Below are 17,031 nucleotides of genomic sequence, written 5' to 3'. Positions count from 1 at the left end.
AATTGCTGCTCTGTTCCTCTAAGTCTTTCTTACTTCACACTGAATTTTGCTATAATCTCCCCATACAATATTCTCTTCCACATATGAAATGGATTTTTTGACCTCCTTTTAAAGATTGTGAAGACTTAGGGTTAGGTACGGATCTACGATCCATATTGACTCTTTAAGTTCCTGCTCATTTCTTGCATTTTCCTCATTGGTTACATGCCTTCTCCATTTTTTTGATTGGTTGCATACTGATTGCATAGGAAATGTAAAAGATTTGTCCTTATCCTTTTTCTCCTTCAAAATCCTTCTATGTCATCTCCAAAAATGGTTTACATCTGAGTTTGTGAGGGCTCAAACTCGTATGTTGATTTTGTGTTACTCAACACATACTGGACTACTAGTGCTCAACACTTATACTATCCTAGATTGCTTGGCACCTATTATACTCTATCTCACTCAACACATATGTGATTCTAACTCACTGAGCATATGAAGCATTTTGACTTGCTCAACAACAACTGTGACTTGGCACCTATATATCACTTAACACTTATATACTTCTTGGCACCTGAAGTTACTCGGCACCTATTGAAATACTGACTCAACACACACTGTGGCTCAACATTCATAGTGTACTTAGCTTTAATGTAGAAAGTGGTTAAGTGTGTTTACACTCAATTGTCAAAACCATCTAAGACCAACAATCTCCCCCTTTGACATGAGTGTCAAAAAAACTTAACTAGACATTTATTCATCTATCCTTATGAGTACCTTATCCAAAAAAAATAAAAAATTTGTCCAAAGTACCTTGTTACTCCCCTTGAGTTGATTGTGCCTTGACATTCTTGTAGCCAAAATTCTATGTGCTTGATACTCTTTGTCTTTTTGTCCTATTCCTACATTTTGTACCTATGATCTATATTCTTATCTTCCATATGCTTGTCAAAATTATGTATCTCCCTCTCACCACTTTGTCTTATTACTTATCTCCCCCTTTTTGCCTATCTACAAACTTTCCTTTTTTTTAATTCTAAAAATGAAAGAATAAAATTTATAGTATTCTCCCCTTAGTTATATCTTCATGAAAGTGCTATATCTTCCTTATACCTCCCCTGAAACATATATCTCCCCCTTTTTGACACTTATGTCAAAGGGTTATAAGGAGTAATACCATATTTAGCCAAAAATTTACTATTTACCTCCATTATTGTTTTCAGATCTGCATCCCAATTCTCCAAAGCAATGTCAAGTTACTTGTGTTGGATAGCAGTCTTAGTAGCAAGGTGTACAAGGATATTTCTTTATAACTGTTTCAACATACACTTGCTCCTTGTGGAGAACTTCTAAGTATGGGGTAATTGAGGATTGAATTTGCATCAATTTAGCCTTTATATTGGCTTCCTTTGCTATAAGTGCAACTAACTCCCTTTGAGTGTGAAGCAATTGTGCAAAATGCTTCTCACTTTGAGTTGGATCTCTAGGTAATTGCATGCTAGATATTTTCAAATTTCTTTCCAAGACCATTATTCTCTGATTTTTTTCTTGTGTGAAATTGGAAAAATCACACAGCTTCCTATACAATGAAAAAATGTTTTCAAGGACAACCTTGATCTTATCTATTTTCTTGACCAACTCTATCTATTCAAGTGTTATTCCACTTGATATCTTCTCATTCACTTTTCATTGAAATTTTCTCTCTGACCATTCCATGAGTTTAACATTAGTATCCTGGTCTTCATTGGTCACCTGGTTAACTATATCTGATAGTTGCTCTATTATTGGCTTTGCTTCATATGGTGACTGCAAGATAAAGGTATCCATAAATATGTCCTTAATATCATGAAGTGCTTGCTTATGTTTGAACTCCTTCCTCAGCATTTCCTACCTCATCCTTCTATCTAATGCAGTTTGCATTTCAATCATTTGTGCCATTATGATGGTCTTGGAATCATAGGAGGGTATAACAATATCTTCATCTAATTCAGGGTCTCCATAGTGAAGTACCCTTGCCACTTTAGTTGAAATCGAGCCTGGAGTTGAGAATTTCAAAGGAATGGCTTTAGTTCTCAGCTTCTAAATGGTCTTTGTACGAGTGCCAATCTTTGGTAATTCTACCAATGTTTGAATGGCGGCTTGCTCCTTTTCTTTTGAGGTATCCTCTTTTTCATTTCATTTCCCTTCCACTGCACTCGACATCTGAACAATATCACTTGTTGCACTTGGTGGAGGTGGTGGTGGAAGCATCAAAATATTAGTGAAAGTAGTTGTATATGTAAAAGGTGGTTCCTTAGGTTTCACTTTTTCTTTTTGTGGTGCTGCTACTGCCTTTTGTAACTCATCAACACTCACCAATACAAGGCTTGAGCATAACTGTGCCTGTAAAGTGGATTGGTGAGGGATCTTGGAGAGATCCTCTGTAGTAAGTGGATTGATCTTCTGAGATGAGTTATTAGGAACATCCTTAATGATTATTGTCTTTGTAGGTGTAATGGTTACAAGAGGTGGACTAGGAGGTGACATTTGTGTGTCTTGCACACTCTATTCTTCTTCTTCTTGTTGCTGATCAGCTGTTGCCTTAGTTTCTTCCTTCTATGCTTCTTCCTCCTCACCTTTTTCTTTTTTTCTGCTCAATTTTCTTATCTTCCTCTTCTTTCTTCTTTTCTTCTTCAACTCTTGCTATCACTTCCTTCTCCTCCTCTTGCTTCTCTTCCTCTCCTTTCTTCTCCTCTATTTTCTTTTCCTCTATCTTTTCTTTCGCACTAGTTTTTGCCTTTTTTTTTCCCTCTAACTTATCATTAGTTATTTTGTAAAATGTTTTCCAAAATTGTGTGGATTTATTCACTACATCCTCTATGTTGTTTTGAAGGATGCAAAAGGCTCTGTACTTAGTTGCAAACTTGCCACTATGTTTCTTGTTTGCCTTTGTTATTTGTCCTTTTGTCATGTTATGCTTGACTTGAGCTAGGGTAGATTATCTAATCTCCCTTTCCATCTTTACACAATAATGCCATTTATTCTCAATTATCTCATACAGTTCCTTGGGCATAGTATTGTCAAGTTCTAGAGGTGTGTTTTTAAATTCTACCATCATAGCATACACAAATTCCTCTACTTTATTTTGCTCTTCCCTACTGAGCTTATTGAAATTAAGAGACTTTAAATCATTCAAATCTGCATTTTTAATCTTATCACAAAGTTTATCAATTGCAATTTTAGGAGGATGGCTTACCACTTTAAACTGCCTGATGTCCTCTAATTCTATTCTTTCTTCATCATCTAAATCTAGCCATGCCACATATCTTCTTCTCTTTTTGGGCTCTTTAGCAGGCTATTCAATGGCTTTATTCTTCTCTTTTGATGCCTCTTTGGCCTTTTGAGTGGATGCCCTTGTAGTGGCCCTTGTTGTTGGAGCTGGCTTAGCTTGAGCTAGCTTGGTAACCTTCTTGGGCTTGGGCTAAGCTGCAGGTTGAGTTTTTGCTTTTCTCTTCTTTTCCTTAGTAGGTTTAGGTGCTTTCTAAGTTTCTTCTCCCTTGACACCTTCCTCCTTGTCTTCTCCTAAGCCTTGTTTCAGCTCTACTAGGCCTTGCCTTTGCTCTTCTTCTTCACAATATCCTTCTACTTCTTCTTCTTCTTCTTCTTCACTTGCTTCTCCTTCAATACTTGCTGCAAATGTCTTCTTTATATTCTTTACCATTTTATCTTTCTTCTTGATAACAAAAGCTATTTTCAATTTAGTCTCAACTTTGGACTTGACAACATCATATGTTCCAAAGTGAGGAGTTGCTTTATCTATTTCTTCTGCTAGCAATGTTGTGATTGCTACTGAGGCTTCATCTACATCAAGCTCATATCCCAATGGCCTTACCCATCTTACTCTTGTTATTCCTACCTAAATATAGGTGTAATCAATGTTAGCCAAGAAGCATATGTCATTGACATGTTTCTCTACCAATGAAACTGGTATTCTCATTCTCTGCTTCATGGACTTCTTGAAGTCCTCAAAATAACTAGTCATCTGAGCCTCAAAATTATCTCCCATCTAATCAATGAATTCATCAATTTGTGTGATTGTAGAATTTTTGGAATTCCAATTTACCTTCCCAATTGAAGGTAATTCTTCCATCACATAAAAGAATATGTAGACTAATACTGATCCAAATTTGCATTATGCTCCCTTGGATCTTCTTATAGCTCCCAAATTTTCATTTATTTGCTAAAGCATCAATTCTGCCAAATCATTGGTATGATATTTCTTTACCAACTTGTAAGCTACATCAACTACTATACAAGGTACACTATTCAGTTTACTTGATTGGTAGAATTTGTGTGAAATTATTCTCACAACAAAGTCAAGTAGGGGTTTAGTTACAGTATCTATGGTCATTCCCTGATTGATCTATTTTGCTCCTGTATTCTCCTCAATGACCTCCTATCTGTCATTTCTCAAGGTCTTTGGCTGATGTAGTTTTGGGAGTCCTATAGCCCTATGTACTATCCTTTTTGTAATCTTTATAGGTCCTATCTCTAGCCATAGAAATCCATCATGAATTCGAATCAAAACAATGCGAATCCATTCTATCTTAAACACCATAGAAAAACTAGGGTTTTGGTCAAACTCTTCTTCTCAATAATCTAGAATTCATCTTTCAATATCCCATTGTCACATAGCTTATCATAGGCATGGAATATTTCAAGATCACCTATGACGCTAATTTTGTAGTTATAGCATTTTCTTACATCTTGAACCATGACAACTTTAGGTGGGATAATGGATAATGCACCAGCTGGGTTGTTTCTATAGGCAACTTCAAGTATTTCCCTAAATTCAAGCTATTTTACCTCATTGCTAACTAACTAAATCTCATGATCTTCCTTTTCTTTAGGGTTTCTTGAACTAGAGGCCATTTTACCAAACTAGGGTTTTAAACATATTAAAAACTTTAACTCTACGTAACTTGACACCTGATAAATACCTTTGAATTGATGAAATTTTGCTAAACTACTATTGAAATCCATGCAAATGGTTGTTAGGTTGTTGCTTGATTGTTTCTTTTCTCTTCTCATCTTTGCTCCACATTTGAATGGTGTGAAAATGAACAAAAATTGACCTTATACTTTTCAAAGACCTAGCATTAAATGCTTCATGCATACAGCTGTAAACTTGACACTTGAAGGATTCAACATGACTTGGCTCCCATTATATTTCATTTACTTAGCTTCCACTAGTTCATCTACTTCACTTAGCTTCCATTGACTTAACTCAACTCAGCATCAACCATCAACTTGGTCACTATTAGCAACTTAGTATCCATTGAGGCTTTACTCGGCATCTGAGGATAGTTCGACAGTATTCACAAAAACTTTAGATTTCAACCTGGCATCTTTTCTCATGAAGATTTCTTCCTTGTAGTACTTCTTTGTTTTGGAATTGATGTGTGATATAACTTTGTATATCAGTCTTATACACTCTTTTTTGCTTAGTTGGATGAAGTGTGATCACTTGACCTCTTAGGTGAAGTGATCTCTCCATTTGATGTGTTGCACTCATCTTTCTTGTTCCAAATCCTATTCATTTGTCCTCTTATTTGTTCAACATCAACCTTCTATTTTCCTTTGTTGACTTCTATCTTGGGTGCTTTTGAATTTTTTGGGTAATTCCTGCTGATATGACTAGTCTTCAAGCAACTGAAACATGTAGTTTGACTTAACCATCTACTATAATCCCCTCTAAAATGTGTCCTTATGCAATTTTCAGGAATGTGTCCATACTCCTAACAATAATGATAGCTATACCTAGTATTGTAATCCCAATTGTAGTGATGTGCATGGTTGTTTCCTCTTGTAGGGTAATTAGGTGTCCACATAGGCTTTGATCTACACTCAAATGCTCTATGTCTATATTTTTTGTAGTTGTAGTAGTGACCTTCAAATCTTGGTCTCCTCATAGTCTTGGTTCCAGATTCATGCGCTTGATGTCCTTACTTTTTGCACTTGTGACAAAAGCTTACTATGGTAGGCTTATCATGATGATGACTATTCTTTCTCCTAAATACATTAGAGGTATGACCCTTTTTACCATAGAGATGACAAGTATGTTTAGTATTCTTACCTTTGTTACTCCTTTCTTCTGCAGTCTTGGATGATTCTCCTTGTTTAGTGCTGGTGTAACCAAGTCTTGAAGTATCATTACTAGCCCTTGGTGATTTCAATAGTTGCTGAAAGTAATTGATAGCCTCATTGGGTTTGTTAAAGCTTTTTGCTATCTCCTTCCCTCTTTTCAATTCATTCTACAATTGTTCATTCTGCATCTTCAAGGTGGAAATCTCAATGTCCTTCATGTTTAGTTCATGATGAGCATTCATCATCTGGCTTAAGGTGTCTAGCTAGATGTTTGAGATCCTTTCAAACTCAATTGTCCTCTCCTCCAGTCTATTAGTAATATTTCTCTTGTCTTCTTCTATCATGGTCTTGTCATCAATGACTCTCTTCTTTTGTTCAATTACTTCACAAAGCATTATGGCTTGTGATTCTTTTTCAAGCTTGAGTAATCTAATTTTTTCAGCTTGTGCTCTATTTTTCTCCATTAGTTCTACTATTGTTGCATCAAATTCCTTGGAATATCCATTGGCAAATACTTGTGTGGTATCAATCTCCTTCTAGTGTATGTCATTTTTAGCTATGGCTATCTCCTTCCTTCTTTTTAAGAATTTTCTCAATTCTTTTCTAGCATCTTCCACTTTGTGTAGTGCTAGGTGCACATCAATCACCTAATTGTCTATGATCTTCCCCAGTTTTAAGACTTCCATCTTCAAACCTTTTCTCTAAGTTGTTAGGCTTATCCTTGTGAGAATCTTAGCTCTGATACCAATTATTGGAATGTTCAAAATTGGAAGAGAACTTCAAGGGGGGGGGGGGAGGGGGGTGAATCGAAAGTATCACACTTTTAAGATTTTCTAATCCTTAAAAACAATTAACTAAAAAGTAAACTACATGCATGTAAACATATAAATGAACATAAAGTAAACACATGCAATAATACATTACACTAGATTTGGTAATCTAGAAACCCTTCAGGAATAAGAAGGTAAAACTAGGGTAGGGATGATACCCACAAAAATCACTGTAGCAATAAATGTTTGACCACTTCTAATGGTCTGCCTTGTTAAAGGCTTTACACTGTGTCAATAGTGACCTAGTTAGAGGATTTACAAAAAATTTAGATGAAGTGTCACCCTATTAAAGGATTTACAATAGGCTGTTAAACCCACCCAATACAATAGGATTTTCAATCACCTTCTCCAAAGGTTCTCCTACCTAGTTATTAAGCTAACCTATCAATATAGGATTTCCAACTTGTAACACAAAGGCAAGAAAGTATTAGAACAATGAATTTGATAGTATGCAATCTCTAATTGCTGGATTTAGGCATTTGATCTACTCCCTCTGACCTTGATTCTCTGAGATTTGATATCTGACCGTGTCTTTTGTTCCTTGTGTTGTTATGATCAACTGGATGTATAATTGCTGCTCTATTCCTCTAAGTCTTTCTTACTTCACACTAAATTTCACTATAATCTCCCCATACACTATTCTCTTCCACATATGCAATGGAGTTTTTGACCTCCTTTTAAAGACTATGAAGACTTATGGTTAGGTATGGATCTATGATCTATATTGAATCTTTAAGTTCTCGCTCATTTCTTGCATTTTCCTCATTGGTTGCATGCCTTCTCCATTTTTATGATTGGCTACATGCTGGTTGCATAGGAAATGTAAAAGATTCATCCTTATCCTTTTTCTCATTTAAAATCCTTCTATATCAGCTCCAAAAATGGTTTACATTTGAGTTTGTGAGGGCTCAAACTCATATGCTAATTCTGTGTTACTTGGCACATATTGGACTATTGGTGCTTGATACATATACTATCTTGGATTGCTTGGCACCTATTACACTCTATCTAACTTGGCACATATGTGATTCTAATGCACTTGACATATGAGGCATTCTAACTTGCTTGGCATCAACTGTGACTTGGCACCTATATATCACTCAACACTTATATACTGCTCGACACCTAAAGTCACTCAGAACCTATTGAAACAATGAGTCAGCACACACTATAGATCAACATTCATAGTGTACTTAGCTTCAATGTAGAAAGTGGTTAAGTGCATTGACACTCAATTGTCAAAACCATCTAAGACCAACACTAACACTGCCCATTAAGTGCAACTTAGGGAAATTCCTTAAGCTCACAAAACTAAGAGAAAATGTAGAATGGATCCTAGCAATAAGGCCATGTTAGGTACCCATGTACAATGCAAAGAAATGCACCCTTTGAAAATGGAGAAAGAGAGAAAACCTCATGGGAAAAATTGTCCCCCAAAAAGAGGTAAGAAACCTAGTGAAGGACTGAAGAAGCCTCCAACTAGAGCAATGTCCCAGAAAATAGGGACAAAAAGAAGATCATGAAGAGCATCAATGAAGCATGAACAAGCCACAAGTTCTACCATTAGAAAGAAACTACTGATATGAAGAACCTCCATGGAAGAAGAAGGCACAAACTGAGCGTGTCTATATGGTCGATGATCCATCTCACCGAAATGCATAGGTAGCTAGCCACTGCAATCGCCTATTACATAGAATCAACCACTAAATACATAGCTCACACTATCAAACCATTGAACCAAGGAAGCATTAGAACACCAGAATAACCCCCCCTTAATGTAGATAGGGTGAGATGACAAGAAACTGAAAAAGTAGGCCAAAATCCTTTGCAGAAAGAACCAAGAATGATGAGAGAGTTGAAGAGGTACAGACACCTATAAAGGCATGGCCACCAATGTTGCATGGGGCTAATATCATGGAAGGGACACTCCCTTGACAAAGGAAGATGGCATAAAAATGGCAACAACTATCCCCCCATGGTGCTTTATAAAATAGTGCAAGTATAATTGTCTCAAAATAATGTTCATGAACACGAAATGAAAGAGTGGCACTTTATCTCAATGATACACATAAAGATGCTTACACATGATAGCTACAATGATCAAAAAAGGAAAAAAATTGATAGAAAAGATAGTACAATGCAAAACAAAAAATCCCATGCCATGAAAATGATCCTGGGACCTGGAACACCCAAGATATCCACCATAGAGAAAAAATGCCAAAAACATGATAGAAAGAGCATGGGGCAAAATCTAAAGGAAATGATAGCATTTCTAAAAAGATGACAAAACTAGCTTTCTAAAAATATAACGTTTTCAAAAAATGGAGATGGGATGCAAAAGAAATGCTTGCTAGAGTCAAAAAATAGAACTTTGGACTTCAACTACAAAAAAGAGCAACAAAAGTACATAAAAACCTAAAAATACCTACACCAATGTCTCTATCTTAGAACCATCTTTTTGGCACTTCTTTCAGATTAGAAAAGTACCTCTATATGCTCAAGTTATGGCCAAAAAATTGTGAGTAGGTAAAAAAGGGACCTAGAGTGCCGGCAAGGGTGTTGATGTAGGGTGACATCATGCTGACATTAGCAAAACATGTGCATAAATTTTACAGCCTCCAAGCCATTGCAGCAAAAACAAAAGATGCCACATTCCATCCACATGGCAGGAGGTTGATGTGGTGGGTGACATGGTAGGGTCCACATGGCAAGGGCCAATGTGGCATCCATGCCATGTGTCACCTATGAAATGGTGCAGACTATCTAAAAAATGTCCACACGATAGGTCCAACTTTGCACAAATTAGGGACACATGTCAGTGGTGCAGGGGTTGTAGATAGTCAGTGATGGAGTGGAGGAACCTAGAAAAGTGGTGGGAATAGGTGTCACTACAATGGAGAAGACAAGGGGTGCCATCAGGACGGCGTTGTGCTGGCCAAGTGATGGTGGCTGCAGAGTGGTAGCTACGTAGTGGCTGCCCCGTGGCTATGCTACTGATAGTAGTGGCACCTGGGTGGCACATAGGCAGGGCCGTGGTGGCATGGCAGTGGCCATCGAGTGGCCCTGTGGCTATGTAAATATTTTTTTCTAAATTGCCAAAAAATCATCCGTACGAGTCCATATAGCCTCCCAGACAAAAAAATTTACCTCCTGAAGCTCCTGTCACCAAAATTGACAAATTTATATGGATCCTAATTATAATGGTCTTCTAAATTCAATGAAAACATTCATTTAGGCCCAAAGTGCTCCAAAAAAATGCTCTTCCCCTAGATTGAAGAAAAATGCACAAACAAACTAGGGTTTGTATCTTTGAATTATGGCTTCAAAAAACCTTCAACCAAGAAGTAGTAGGGAGGCTTAGATACCATGTAGGAGTTGATGAAATTCAACTCTATAGTGTGCTAAGATCACCTGCATGCAAATAACCTGTTGAAGGCAAACCAAAGAAGGAAAAGGTGGATCTTGGAAAAACACTAAACAAACTGAGAGAGAAGATATTGCAAACAAGAAAAAAGAATTTACAATGAGTTGAGTTATGAAAATATAATGAGAGAACATGAATATAAAGGCCTCATGGAAGCTTGTAGAACAATCTAGAAGATACTAGAGGATAAGGTTGATAGCTAAGCATATGTCCACAAAAAGGTGGAACATGTTAGAAGGGAACAAACTCCCATGTTGTCAACAACTCATCACTACAACTTTTAACTACATGCATTAACCTAAGTAAGCTTAAGTAAAAGAATAAATAATTAATAATTAATTATTTATTCTAACAAAAAAGAGGATAAAAATCATCAAAAAAGGGCAAAATAGGTACACAAGAGTGCTCCCAGACCTCATTTGAGAAAAACCTAGAAACTATTTTCAAAATAAAGAACTTTAATTTTTTGGTGAGTTGAGAACCTTGCACAAATTCCCTAAAGGTGCACTTCTCCAAATGTGTGCTACTATAAAGGCACGCTGCTCCAAAGTTGTGCTACTCCAAAGGTGTGTTGATCCAAAGGTGCACTACTCTAAAGGTGCATTAGAAATTTTGAAGAAGTTAGAGGTGCACTGATAGTTAACTGCCAGTTCCAAATTTAGAGCTCTCCATACACTAGAAATACATTCCAACATCAGTTTAACTCCTTGAAACATTCAAAGAAGGCCAAGCTTCCATTTTAGAGCTTCCAGTGACTCCCAAATCCTCTTATAGCTTCCTTCTTATCTACTATTTCATTCTTTGTTTTAAGACATGTAAAGGCTCATGCACCCATTAATTGATATAAACAAGGGCAGAGTCCTACTTATTGGCTACATGTAGATTGCATAGGAAATACAAAATATTCGATCTTATCATTTAATCCTTCAAGATTCATCATATGTCTGCCATGAAAATGATTTACATATTAATCAATGAAGTTACAAACTCATATGTACATTCTGTGTTACTCGACACTTAAATATCACTCAGCACTTGTATCATGCTCGACACCTAAAGTCATTCAGTACTTAAACTTTGCTTGACACCTAACCTTCACTCGACACCTGGAGGCTACTCGACACCTGAAGTCTTTCCTGACTTGGCACATGTTGTGGCTCGGCATACATGGTGTACTCATCTCTAATATAGAAAGTGGTTAAGTGTATTGGCACTCAAATATCAAAAACCATTATGAGGTTAACAATCTCCCACTTTGACATGAGTGACAAAAAAACTTAACTGATCTTATGAGTACATTAACTAATTTGCTTGGTATATACAGAGGTTTTAAAAACTTTTAATCAAAATTTCTGTAACTTACAATATATATACCTCAAAATTATTGTAACTCCCCCTGAGTTGGTTGTTTGTACTATTATTTGTATATCATGCTCCCCTTGGTTTCCTTGGTTTTATTTTCCCAATTCTCTCATTCATCTTATAATATCTCCCCCTTTGTATTATATCCCCCTTTGTTAATAAGATATATATCTCCCCCTTTTTTGACACTTATGTCAAAGGATTTTAAGGGTTAAGACCATATTTTTTCAAAAATGTGATGTTTACCTCCATAATCATCCTGAGAGCTGCATCCTAATTGTTCAAAGTAATTTCCAGTGACTTGTGCTGGATGGCAGTCTCTGCAGCAAGATGAATAAGTCCATCTAAAGTAGAAAGATTGGGATCTTTCTTGAGAACAGTTTCTGCATAGACCTGTTCCTTATGGAGTATTTCCAAATGTGGGGTAATGGAGGACTAGAGTTGTATCACTTTTGCCTTTATATTGGCCTCATCTGCTGATAATATAGCTATTTCTTTTTTAGTGTGAAGCGATTGAGCAAAATGCTTCTCACTTTGAGTTGGATCATTTGGTAGCTACATGCTTGAAATATTTAAATTTCTCTCCAAGCTCAGTATCTTTTGGCTTGTCTCTTGTGTGAAGTATGAAAAGTCACACAACTTTTTGTACAATGAGAATATATTCTCAAGTACCTTTTTCACTTTGTCTATAACCTTTGCCAGTTCAGCCTGGGATAGTGCAATTTGACTTGATACTTGCTCATTTACTTTTCCCTCGAATTTTCTTTCAGACCATTCTATAAGTTTTGCATTTGTCTCTTGGTCTTCATTTGTCATCTGGTCAACAATATCTGATAATTTCTCTATGATATGCTTTGACTCATCTGGTGACTACAAATTGAAGACATCCATAAAGATGTCCTTAATCTCATGTAGTGTTTGCTTTTGTTTATACTCCCTCCTAAGTATCTCTTGTCTCTTTCTCCTATTTAGTGCTTCTTACACCTCATTGATTTGATCAATGGTTTTTTTTTTGAGTCATATCCTGGTATGACTATCTCCTCATCTAATTTTGGATCTCCATAGTGAAGTACCCTTGCAACTTTTGTTGTATTGGATCCTGGTGCAGATATTTGCAATGGTTGTTGTGAAGGAGTTCCTAAGGTAAGCAAGTTTATCAATGTTTGTATTGCCTCTTGCTCTTTAGGAGTTTCCTCTATTTTCTCCTCCTGCTATCTACTTCCTTGATCAATTATGGTAATCTTAGGAAGTGCACCTTGTGTTTGTGTTGTAGGATCAGATCTAATAGTCTGTCTTGTTTGTTCTATTTCTTTTTCCATACCTGCACTCAGCTTCTGTATTTAGGTGTCAACTATGCCTAATGAAATAACTGTGGGCATTTGAGGTTGACCACTAGTAGTTGTAGAGATGATGGAAGGTGGTTCTTGTGGATTCACCTTTTCTCTAACTGTGCTTTCTACTAGTTTTTGTAATTCATCCATACTGACCAATACTAGATCTTTACATAATCTTACTTGCTGCGTAGATTGGTCAAGGATGCTTTTGAGGTCTTCTACAATTAATGGATTGATGTTCTGACCAGAAGTGTCAGGAACATCTATTATAATTATAGTTTTTGTAGGTGTGATGGGTACATGAGGAGGGCTAGAGAGTGGCAATTGTGTGTCTTGCACACTCTGGTCTAGTTGCTGCTCTTGCTCAGCTATTGCTGTTACATCTTGTTCTTGTGTCTCTTCCTCCTCTCCATCTTTCTTTTCTTCTTCCTTCTTCTCTTCTTCTTCTTCTTTCTTCTCTACTACTATCTTCTCTTCTCTCCTTTTTCTTCTTTCTTCTTGTGGAGTAGCTGCTTCTTCCTTGTATTCTTCTTCAAGAAAATCTTCAATCTTTTTGTACAAGTTTTTCCATGATTTCATTGTTCTTTGAACAATTTTTTCCATCTTGTTTTGGAGAATAAAGAATGCCCTGTACTTAGGGGTAAACCTAGTATTATGCCTTTTGACTACTTTCTTTATTTTTTCCTTAGTCAAATCAGGAAATACACTTGCTAGGGTTGATTCCCTCATCTCCTTCTCCATTTTCAAAAAAAAATGCCATCTATCTTCTACAATTTTAGACAATTCTTTTGGCAATTAACCATCTAGTTCAAGAGGAGTGTACTTGAATTGTGCCATCATTCCATAAACTGTTTCCTCTATCCTATTCTGTTCTTCTTTAGTAAACTTATTGAAATCAACTTTATTTAAGTTGCTTAAATCACCATTTCCAATATTTTTACATAAAGTATCAACTAAAAAATCGCTTACCTTTTCAGATTGATCTTCTTCATCAGTATCAGGTTGAGCAATATATCTTCTTCTTTTCCTCGTCTCTTCCTATGTTTCCTTGATTAGTTTCTTCTTTGTAGCTTCCTCTGTAGCCTTTTTAGTGGAGGCCCTTGTTGCAGCTCAGGTTTTTGGCTTTTGAGGTGATGACATAGTAGATTTCTTTTGTTTTTGCTAAGCTAGAGGCTGATCTGTTGCCTTCCTTTTCTTTGACTCAGCTTCAGTTGGTGCTTCCTTCGCTTCTTCTTCCTCTACAACTTCCTCCTTGTCTTCACCTAGGCCTTGGGTCAATTCCATTGGGCCTTGTTCTTGTTCATCTTCATCATCATCATTGTCATCTTCATCTTCTTCTGCTTTAGCCTCAATTTCTTCACCAAATTTCTTCTTAATCTTTTTCAACAATTTGTCTTTCTTCTTTAATGTGGAGGTAGTCTTTAACTCCATATTTAGCTTTGATCTTACTACATCATAAGTGACAAAGTGTGGAGCACTTTTATCTACCAATAATGCAGTTATTGTTGTAGAAGCTTCATCTATATTGATTTCATATCCAAATGGCCTTAGCCATCTCACCCTTGGAATTACTGCTTGAATATAGGTAAAATCAATGTCAACTAAGAAGCACAAATCATTAGTATGTTTTTCCACTAAGGAGACTGGTATTCTTGATCTTTGCTTCATGGATTTCTTGAAATCCTCAAAATAACTTATCATCAGTGTATCAAAATTTTCTCCCATCTATTCTATATATTCATTGATTTGGGCAATGATAGTCTTATCATTCCTCCATGTATTTTTTTCGAAAGAGGGAAACTCATTCTGAACATAAAAGAATATACAAACTAGAATTGCTCCAAATTTGCATTGAGCACCCTTTGTTCTTCTTATGGCAGCTAGGTTTTCAGTAATCTATTGTAGTTGTAGTTTTGCAAGATCATAAGTATGATCTTTTTTCACCAATTTGTAACCTACATCTACTGCAATACATGGCACACTATTGAGTCTACTGGATTGATAGAACTTATGGGCTATGACTCTGACAACAAACTCAACTAGAGGATCCTAGATGGTGTGAATTGTCATTCCTCTTTTATTCCATTGAGCACTAGTGTTCTTTTCAATAACCTCATTCGATTCACTTCTCAAGGTTTTGAACTGATCTAGGGTAGGATACCCAGTTACCCTATGTATGATTCCTTTGGTTAATTTGATGGGAATATCTTCCAACCAAAGACTTCCACTATGAATTCTACTTAACACAAGTTTAACCCATTCTGTCTTGAATATGGTGGGAAAGCTTAAAACTCGGGTCAAACCCACCCTTTCAACAATTTTGAATTCATCTTTTAAGACTCCATCTACACACAATTTTTCATAGGCTTGCCTTATCTCCATATCTCCTAGGGCTCCTATCTTACAATCGTAGCATCTTCTTACATCTTGAACCATTAAAAATTTTGGGGGTATTTGGGAGAGAGCTCCGCTTGGGTCATTTTTGCATGCAACTTTAGGGATGGGATGAAACTCAGGTTGCTTGACCTCATTTGACACTAATTGAACTTCAAATGACTCTTTCTCCTTGATTTTCTTGGAACTTGACATCATTTATGCAAACTAGGGTTTCCTCTTTATGAAATATGAAACTGCGTATCTTGACACAAATGAAAATACCTCAAGATCGATGAAAATGTGTTGAGAGATGTTGTAATCTGCTTGAAATGTTGGATTCTCTAATATGAAGTCGCTATGCTCTCTTTCTCTTCTTTGCTTCTTGATCGTGATGAGGAAAACTAATTGGAATCGCGATAATATACCCTATTTTCATCGCATTAAATGCTCAACTGCCAACTCAGTGTCTGATGGATTTTAACATTACTTAGCTTGTATTGGAGTTAACCAACTTGACATCAATTATCAACTCGGTTGCTATTAGGAACTTGACATGTGTTGCAGTTTAGCTCAGCATCCAAAGATAGCTCAGCAACATCATTTAGATTTTGTCTTGACATCTTGTCTCATGCAGATTTATACTTTGCATTGCTTCTTTGTCTTGGGATTGATGTGTGATATAACCTTTTATATTAGTCCCATATACTTCTCATGCTTAGTTTGATGAAGTGTGATCACTTGACCCATTGGGTGAATTGATCCCTCCACTTGATGTGTTGCACTCATCTTTCTTTTTCCAAGTCTTATTCATTTGCCCCCTTATCTTTTCGACATCAATCTTTTCTTTGCCCTTATTTTCTTCAGTCTTGGGTGCCTTTGACCTTGTAGGAAAATTTTTGTTAGTATGCCCAGTTTTCAGACAACTAAAACATGTAGTTTGGCTCAACCATCTTTTATAGTTTCCCTTGAAATGTGTTCTTATGCAATTTTGGGGTGTATGTCCATATTCTTGACAATAATGACAGCTATACCTGGTGTTGTAATCCCAATGATAGTGACTTTCATCTCCTTTTGATTTTGCTAGTTGATTTGACGTCCACATAGGCTTTGATCTACATTCAAATGCTCTATGTCCATACTTCTTGCAATTATGAAAATGTCCATCAAATATTTGAGTCCTTGTGGCATTGGATCTGTAATCTTGTGTTATATGTCCTTGCATGTTGCACTTGTGATAGTAACTCTTGCTCTTGGGTGTATTTGTCTGATTGAATCTCCTACTCCTACAAATATTAGCAGTATGTCCCTTTTTATTACAATAATGACAAGTGGGTTTAGAATCCTTACCTTTGTCACTTCTTTGTTCAACACTCTTTGATGATTCTCCAACATCAGTGTTGTTGTATCCAAGTCCTGATGTATCATGGGTGGATTTTGGGGATTTTAGCAACTGTTCAAAATACTTGATGGCTTCACTTGACTTGTTGAGATTCTCCGCTACCTCTTTTTCTCTGTTTAATTCATTCTTTAGTTTTTCATTATGCATCTTCAAAGTAAAGATCTCAATATCTTTCATATTGAGTTCATGATGAAGGTT

The sequence above is a fragment of the Cupressus sempervirens genome, chromosome 8, assembly GCF_028749045.1.
Source record: "Cupressus sempervirens isolate cs-2001-9-10 chromosome 8, ASM2874904v1, whole genome shotgun sequence".
Taxonomy (NCBI): domain Eukaryota; kingdom Viridiplantae; phylum Streptophyta; class Pinopsida; order Cupressales; family Cupressaceae; genus Cupressus; species Cupressus sempervirens.
This window is presented reverse-complemented; position numbering follows the sequence as displayed.